Raw genomic sequence first — 8412 nt, 5'->3', positions numbered from 1 at the left:
AGTAGTGAGAGAGGATATATCCGAGGGTTCGCCCACGGAGTCCATATGGGTAAAACTGAAAAATAAGAAGGGAGAGATCACTTTGATAGGATTGTACTACAGACCCCCAAATAGTCAACGGGAAATTGAGGAGCAAATATGTAGGAGATTACAGACAGCTGCAAGAAAAATAGGGTGGTAATAGTAGGGGACTTTAACTTTCCCAACATTGACTGGGACAGCCATAGCATTAGGGGCTTGGATGGAGAGAAATTTGTTGAGTGTATTCAGGAGGAATTTCTCATTCAGTATGTGGATGGCCCGACTAGAGAGGGGGCAAAACTTGACCTCCTCTTGGGAAATAAGGAAGGGCAGGTGACAGAAGTGTTAGTGAGGGATCACTTTGGGACCAGTGATCATAATTCCATTAGTTTTAAGATAGCTATGGAGAATGATAGGTCTGGCCCAAAAGTTAAAATTCTAAATTGGGGAAAGGCCAATTTTGATGGTATTAGACAGGAACTTTCAGAAGTTGATTGGGAGAGTCTGTTGGCAGGCAAAGGGACGTCTGGTAAGTGGGAGGCCTTCAAAAGTGTGTTAACCAGGGTTCAGGGTAAGCACATTCCTTATAAAGTGAAGGGCAAGGCTGGTAGAAGTAGGGAACCTTGGATGACTCGGGAGATTGAGGCCCTAGTCAGAAAGAAGAAGGAGGCATATGACATGCATAGGCAGCTGGGATCAAGTGGATCCCTTGAAGAGTATAGAGATTGCCGGAGTAGAGTTAAGAGAGAAATCAGGAGGGCAAAAAGGGGACATGAGATTGCTTTGGCAGATAAGGCAAAGGAGAATCCAAAGAGCTTCTACAAATATATAAAGGGCAAAAGAGTAACTAGGGAGAGAGTAGGGCCTCTTAAGGATCAACAAGGTCATCTATGTGCGGAACCACTGGAGATGGGTGAGATCCTAAATGACTATTTCGCATCGGTATTTACGGTTGAGAAAGGCATGGATGTTAGGGAACTTGGGGAAATAAATAGTGATGTCTTGAGGAGTGTACATATTACAGAGAGGGAGGTGCTGGAAGTCTTAACGCGCATCAAGGTAGATAAATCTCTGGGACCTGCTGACATGTATCCCAGGACGTTATGGGAGGTTAGGGAGGAAATTGCGGGTCCCCTAGCAGAGATATTTCAATCATCGACAGCTACAGGTGAGGTGCCTGAAGATTGGAGGGTAGCAAATGTTGTGCCTTTGTTTAAGAAGGGCGGCAGGGAAAAGCCTGGGAACTACAGACCGGTGAGCCTGACATCTGTCGTGGGTAAGTTGTTAGAGGGTATTCTGAGGGACAGGATCTACGTGCATTTGGAGAGGCCGGGACTGATTAGGAACAGTCAGCATGGTTTTGTGAGAGGAAAATCATGTCTCACAAATTTGATTGAGTTTTTTGAAGGGGTAACCAAGAAGATAGATGAGGGCTGTGCAGTAGACATGGTCTACATGGACTTTAGCAAAGCATTTGACAAGGTACCGCATGGTAGGTTGTTACATAAGGTTAAATCTCACGGGATCCAAGGTGAGGTAGCCAATTGGATACAACATTGGCTTGACGACAGAAGACAGAGGGTGGGTGTAGAGGGTTGTTTTTCAAATTGGAGGACTGTGACCAGCGGTGTGCCTCAGGGATCGGTGCTGGGTCCGCTGTTATTTGTTATTTATATTAATGATTTGGATGAGAATTTAGGAGGCATGGTTAGTAAGTTTGCAGATGACACCAAGATTGGTGGCATCGTGGACAGTGAAGAAGGTTATCTAGGATTGCAACGGGATCTTGATAAATTGGGCCAGTGGGCCGATGAATGGCAGATGGAGTTTAATTTAGATAAATGTGAGGTGATGCATTTTGGTAGATCGAATCGGGCCAGGACCTACTCCGTTAATGGTAGGGCGTTGGGGAGAGTTATAGAACAAAGAGATCTAGGAGTACAGGTTCATAGCTCCTTGAAAGTGGAGTCACAGGTGGATAGGGTGGTGAAGAAGGCATTCAGCTTGCTTGGTTTCATTGGTCAGAACATTGAATACAGGAGTTGGGATGTCTTGTTGAAGTTGTACAAGACATTAGTTAGGCCACACTTGGAATACTGTGTACAGTTCTGGTCACCCTATTATAGAAAGGATATTATTAAACTAGAAAGAGTGCAGAACAGATTTACTAGGATGCTGCCGGGACTTGATGGTTTGACTTACAGGGAGAGGTTAGATAGACTGGGACTTTTTTCCCTGGAGAGTAGGAGGTTGAGGGGTGATCTTATACAAGTCTATAAAATAATGAGGGGCATAGATAAGGTAGATAGTCAAAATCTTTTCCCAAAGTTAGGGGAGTCTATAACGAGGGGGCATAGATTTAAGGTGAGAGGGGAGAGATACAAAAGGGTCCAGAGGGGCAATTTTTTCACTCAAAGGGTGGTGAGTGTCTGGAATGAGCTGCCAGAGGCAGTCATAGAGGCGGGTACAATTTTGTCTTTTAAAAAGCATTTGGACAGTTACATGGGTAAGATGGGTATAGAGGGATATGGTCCAAGTGCAGGCAATTGGGACTAGCTTAGTGGTATAAACTGGGCGACATGGACATGTTGGGCCGAAGGGCCTGTTTCCATGTTGTAAACTTGTATGATTCTAATGGGTACTTAATATTCCTGGCTACAAGATATTTAGGAAAGATAGGAAAGAAATGAGGGGGGGGTGGCAGTGTTGATCAAAGAAACTATTCTCGCACTGGAAAGGGATGATGTCGTTGAGGGGGTCAAAGACAGAAGCTATTTGGTTGGAATTAAGGAACAATACAGGAGCTATTACGCCACTGGGTGTGTACTATAGGTCACCAAATAGTGGGAAGGAGATAGAGGAGAAAATTTGCAGGCAAATTACAGAAAGATGCAAGAACTATAGACTAGTGATAATGGGGGACGTCAATTATCCCAATATAGCCTGGGACAGTAACAGTGTAAAGGGCAAAGAGGGGGCAGAATTTAAATTCCTGGCAGCTGGGGAATTTAAATTCAATTAATTAAAATAAAATCTGGAATTTAAAAAAAACTAGTACCAGTAATGGTGGCCATGAAACTACCGGATTGGTTCACTAATGTCCTTTAAGGAAGGAAACCTGCTGTCCTTACCCGGTCTGGCCTATATGTGACTCCAGACCCACAGCAATGTGGTTGATTCTTAATTGCCCTCTGAAATGGCCTAGCAAGCCAGTTGTAAAATCTCGTTTAAAAAAGTCATAATAAGAATAAAACCGGACGGACCACCCGGCATTGGACCACTAGGCACTGGACACGACAAAGGCAAACCAAGCCCAGTCGACCCTGCAAAGTCCTTCTCACGAACATCTGGGGACTTGTGCCAAAATTGGGAGAGCTGTCCCACAGACTAGTCAAGCAACAGCCTGACATAGCCATACTCACAGAATCATACCTTTCAGCCAACGTCCCAGACTCTTCCATCACCATCCCTGGGTATGTCCTGTCCCACCGGCAGGACAGACCCACCAGAGGTGGCGGTACAGTGATATACAGTCAGGAGGGAGTGGCCCTGGGAGTCCTCAACATTGACTCTGGACCCCATGAAATCTCATGGCATCAGGTCAAACATGGGCAAGGAAAACTCCTGCTGATTACCTCCTACCGTCCTCCCTCAGCTGATGAGTCAGTCCTCCTCCATGTTGAGCACCATTTGGAGGAAGCACTGAGGCTAGCAGGGCACAGAATGTACTCTGGGTGGGGGACTTCAATGTCCATCACCAAGAATGGCTCAGTAGCACCACTACTGACTGAGCTGGCCGAGTCCTGAAGGAGATGGCTGCCAGACTGGGCTTGCAGCAGGTGGTGAGCGAACCAACACGAGTGAAAAACCTACTTGACCTCGTCCTCACCAATCTACCTGTCCTCGTGGAGATGAAGTCCCGTTTTCACACTGAAGACACCATCCAACGTGTTGTGTGGCACTACCACCGTGTTAAATGGGATAGATTCAGAACAGATCTATCAGCTCAAAACTTGGCATCCATGAGGCGCTGTGGGCCATCAGCAGCAGCAGAATTGTATTCCAGCACAACCTGTAACCTCATGGCCCGGCATATTCCTCACTCTACCATTACCAATAAGCCAGGGGATCAGCCCTGGTTCAATGAGGAGTGTAGAAGAGCATGCCAGGAGCAGCACCAGGTGTACTTAAAAATGAGGTGCCAACCTGGTGAAGCTTACAACACAGGACTACATGCATGCTAAACAGCGGAAGCAACATGCTATAGACAGAGCGAAGCGATTCCACAACCAACGTATCAGATCAAAGCTCTGCAGTCCTGCCACATCCAGCCGTGAATGGTGGTAGACAATTAAACAACTAACAGTCGGACGAGGCTCTGTAAACATCCCCATCCTCAATGATGGCAGAGTCCAGCACGTGAGTGCAAAAGACAAGGCTGAAGTCTTTGCAACCATCTTCAGCCAGAAGTGCCGAGTGGATGATCCATCTCGGCCTCCTCCCGATATCCCCACCATCACAGAAGCCAGTCTTCAGCCAATTCGATTCACTCTATGTGATATCAAAAAACGGCTGAGTGCACTGGATACAGCAAAGGCTATGGGCCCCGACAGCATCCCAGCTGTAGTGCTGAAGACTTGTGCTCCAGAACTAGCCGCGCCTCTAGTCAAGCTGTTCCAGTACAGCTACAACACTGGCATCTACCCGACAATGTGCAAAATTGCCCAGGTATGTCCTGTCCACAAAAAGCAGGACAAATCCAATCCAGCCAATTACCGCCCCATCAGTCTACTCTCAATCATCAGCAAAGTGATGGAAGGTGTCGTCGACAGTGCTATCAAGCGGCACTTACTCACCAATAACCTGCTCACCGATGCTCAGTTTGGGTTCCGCCAGGACCACTCGGCTCCAGACCTCATTACAGCCTTGGTCCAAACATGGACAAAAGAGCTGAATTCCAGAGGTGAGGTGAGAGCGACTGCCCTTGACATCAAGGCAGCATTTGACCGAGTGTGGCACCAAGGAATCAGGGGGAAAACTCTCCAGTGGCTAGAGTCATACCTAGCGCAAAGGAAGATGGTAGTGGTTGTTGGAGGCCAATCATCTCAGCCCCAGAACATTGCTGCAGGAGTTCCGCAGGGCAGTGTCCTAGGCCCAACCATCTTCGGCTGCTTCATCAATGACCTTCCCTCCATCATAAGGTCAGAAATGGGGATGTTCGTTGATGATTGCACAGTGTTCAGTTCCATTCGCAACCCATCAGATAATGAAGAAGTCCGAGCCCGCATGCAGCAAGACCTGGACATCATCCAGGCTTGGGCTCATAAGTGGCAAGTAACATTCGTGCATGAAAAGTACCAGGCAATGACCATCTCCAACAAGAGAGAGTCTAACCACCTCCCCTTGACATTCAACGGCATTACCATCACCAAATCCCCCACCATCAACATCCTGGGGGTCACCACTGACCAGAAACTTAACTGGACCAGCCACATAAATACTGTGGCTGCAAGAGCAGGTCAGAGGCTGGGTATTCTGCGGCGAGTGACTCACCTCCTGACTCCCCAAAGCCTTTCCACCATCTACAAGGCACAAATCAGGAGTGTGATGGAATACTCTCCACTTGCCTGGATGAGTGCAGCTCCAACAACACTCAAGAAGCTCAACACCATCCAGGACAAAGCAGCCCGCTTGATTGGCACCCCATCCACCACCCTAAACATTCACTCTCTTCACCACCGGCGCACTGTGGCTGCAGTGTGTACCATCCACAGGATGCACTACAGCAACTCGCCAAGGCTTCTTCGACAGCACCTCCCAAACCCGCGACCTCTACCACCTAGAAGGACAAGGGCAGCAGTCACATGGGAACAACACCACCTGCACGTTCCCCTCCAAGTCACACACCATCCCGACTTGGAAATATATCGCCGTTCCTTCATCGTGGCTGGATCAAAATCCTGGAACTCCCTTCCTAACAGCACTGTGGGAGAACCTTCACCACACGGACTGCAGCGGTTCAAGAAGGCGGCTCATCACCACCTTCTCAAGGGCAATTAGGGATGGGCAATAAATGCCGGCCTCGCCAGCGACGCCCACATCCCATGAACGAATAACAAAAACTTGAAGGAAAAATATTTGCAGGGCTATGGGAAAAGAGCAGGGGATTGGGGACTAATTGGACAGTTCTTTCAAAGAGCCAGCACAGGTATAAAGCGCCTCCTCATCTGCTGTATCATTCTCTGAAACAGTCATCGGTGTGTGACACAGAATTGGCCCGGGCTGGAATGAAGCCAGGCTCCGAACCCTCCCATTCCGCGCGGCCCCGCCGCTTCCTCATTCCGCCGCAGTTCCTGGTTCCTGGTCAGTTCGAGGCTCAACTTTCTGCGGCTTAAATCGGAGTAAAGGTTAAGGTCCAACCCGGGGGAGCGGGGCCGTGCGGGAGGATCGGCAACTGATCAGCCCTGTCCAGCAGGACCCACGGCGATCTCCAGCAGAACACGGCGATCTCCAGCAGAACACCTCGATCTCCAGCAGAACACCTCGATCTCCAGCAGAACACGGCGATCTCCAGCAGAACACCTCGATCTCCAGCAGGACCCACGGCGATCTCCAGCAGAACACGGCGATCTCCAGCAGAACCCACGGCAATCTCCAGCAGGACCCACGGCAATCTCCAGCAGGACCCACGGCGATCTCCAGCAGAACACGGCGATCTCCAGCAGAACCCACGGCGATCTCCAGCAGAACACGGCAATCTCCAGCAGGACCCACGGCGATCTCCAGCAGGACCCACGGCGATCTCCAGCAGGACCCACGGCGATCTCCAGCAGAACACGGCGATCTCCAGCAGGACCCACGGCAATCTCCAGCAGGACCCACGGCGATCTCCAGCAGGACCCACGGCGATCTCCAGCAGGACCCACGGCGATCTCCAGCAGGACCCACGGCTATCTCCAGCAGGACCCACGGCGATCTCCAGCAGAACACGGCGATCTCCAGCAGAACACGGCAATCTCCGGCAGGACCCACGGCGATGTCACTCCCCTGATAATCTTTATTTTGTTTAGTTTAGCGGAGGAAGTGCCATCTGAGTTCATCCGTGGATTTCATCACTGCCCCATTGCACAGATATTGGGTAAAGTGCCTACAAAGTGTGAAATGAGAATTAAGCCAAAGATGGAATCGCCCTGCCTGTTGTGCTCCGATTGTCAAACGCTCTCATTGTAAAGGCAATCTTTCAGGCAACTGATGTTACAACTGTGGGAGGTAAAGTACAGACTCGGGGAGATATCAGCGCACTGACTGGTGTCTCTCAGTCCCTCTCCCTCAGGGTGATATCAATGCACTGACTGGTGTGTCTCAGTCCCCTCTCCCTCAGGGTGATATCTGTACACTGACTGGTGTCTCTCAGTCCCTCTCCCTCAGGGTGATATCAGTGCACTGACTGGTGTGTCTCAGTCCCCTCTCCCTCAGGGAGATATCAGTGCACTGACTGTTGTGTCTCAGTCTTCCCCCAGAACACCCTCCCTCTCTTTCCCTACTCCCTCCCCACCGCCCCCCCCCGCCCCCCACCCAACCCCGAGCCGCACTCCCAGATTCACCCCCTCCCCTCACAAGAGCCCCACTCCCCGGTTTGCCTCTCTCCCTAAAGGGTGGAAAACAGTAGGTAACTGTTTGAGGAATTATGTTGGTGTGTGGACATAGTACTAAGTGGGGTGGCCGAGGGCTTGGTGTTGGGACCATGACTGATCCTAATCTACATCATTGACTTGGATTTGGAAACTAAATGTAAACTGGTCACATTTGCAGACCACTGCAGAGCTGCAATCATCAAAGCCAATCGACTGTAGATAGAACAGTAAAATATGCATCAAAGGAAATCCTAGGCAAACTGTCCAGTGCTCTGGTCAGATCCACCTTGAGCACTGTGTCCAGTCCTGGTCAGACCCACCTTGAGCACTGTGTCCAGTTCTGGTCAGACCCATCTTGAGCACTGTGTCCAGTTCTGGTCAGACCCACCTTGAGCACTGTGTCCAGTTCTGGTCAGATCCACCTTGAGCACTGTGTCCAGTTCTGGTCAGATCCACCTTGAGCACTGTGTCCAGTTCTGGTCAGATCCACCTTGAGCACTATGTCCAGTTCTGGTCAGACCCATCTTGAGCACTGTTTCCAGTTCTGGTCAGACCACACCTCAAGTACTGTGTCCAGTTCTGGTCAGACCCACCTTGAGCACTGTGTCCAGTTCTGGTCAGACCCACCTTGAGCACTGTGTCCAGTTCTGGTCAGATCCACCTTGAGCACTATGTCCAGTTCTGGTCAGACCCATCTTGAGCACTGTTTCCAGTTCTGGTCAGACCACACCTCAAGTACTGTGTCCAGTTCTGGTCA

General features: G+C 49.8%; 1 protein-coding gene across 2 annotated transcripts in view; it reads left to right on the top strand.

Moving 5' to 3' along the window:
* Window positions 1-6404: 6404 nt before the first annotated feature.
* LOC137304213 (NLR family CARD domain-containing protein 3-like) overlaps window positions 6405-8412 on the top strand; it is an 87213-nt gene continuing 85205 nt past the window's right edge. The window contains exon 1 of one of the 2 annotated variants that reach the window (XM_067972780.1): window positions 6405-7159. The gene's annotated coding sequence lies outside the window, so the exon portion shown is untranslated. Of the gene's footprint in view, window positions 7160-7205; window positions 7291-8412 lie in introns of those variants that run through there. The other variant, XM_067972781.1, reaches the window with a different exon arrangement.

This window comes from Heptranchias perlo, chromosome 36 (assembly GCF_035084215.1).
Source record: "Heptranchias perlo isolate sHepPer1 chromosome 36, sHepPer1.hap1, whole genome shotgun sequence".
NCBI lineage: Eukaryota > Metazoa > Chordata > Chondrichthyes > Hexanchiformes > Hexanchidae > Heptranchias > Heptranchias perlo.
Note: the sequence above shows the minus strand (reverse complement) of the source record. Positions and strands in the feature narration are given on the sequence as shown.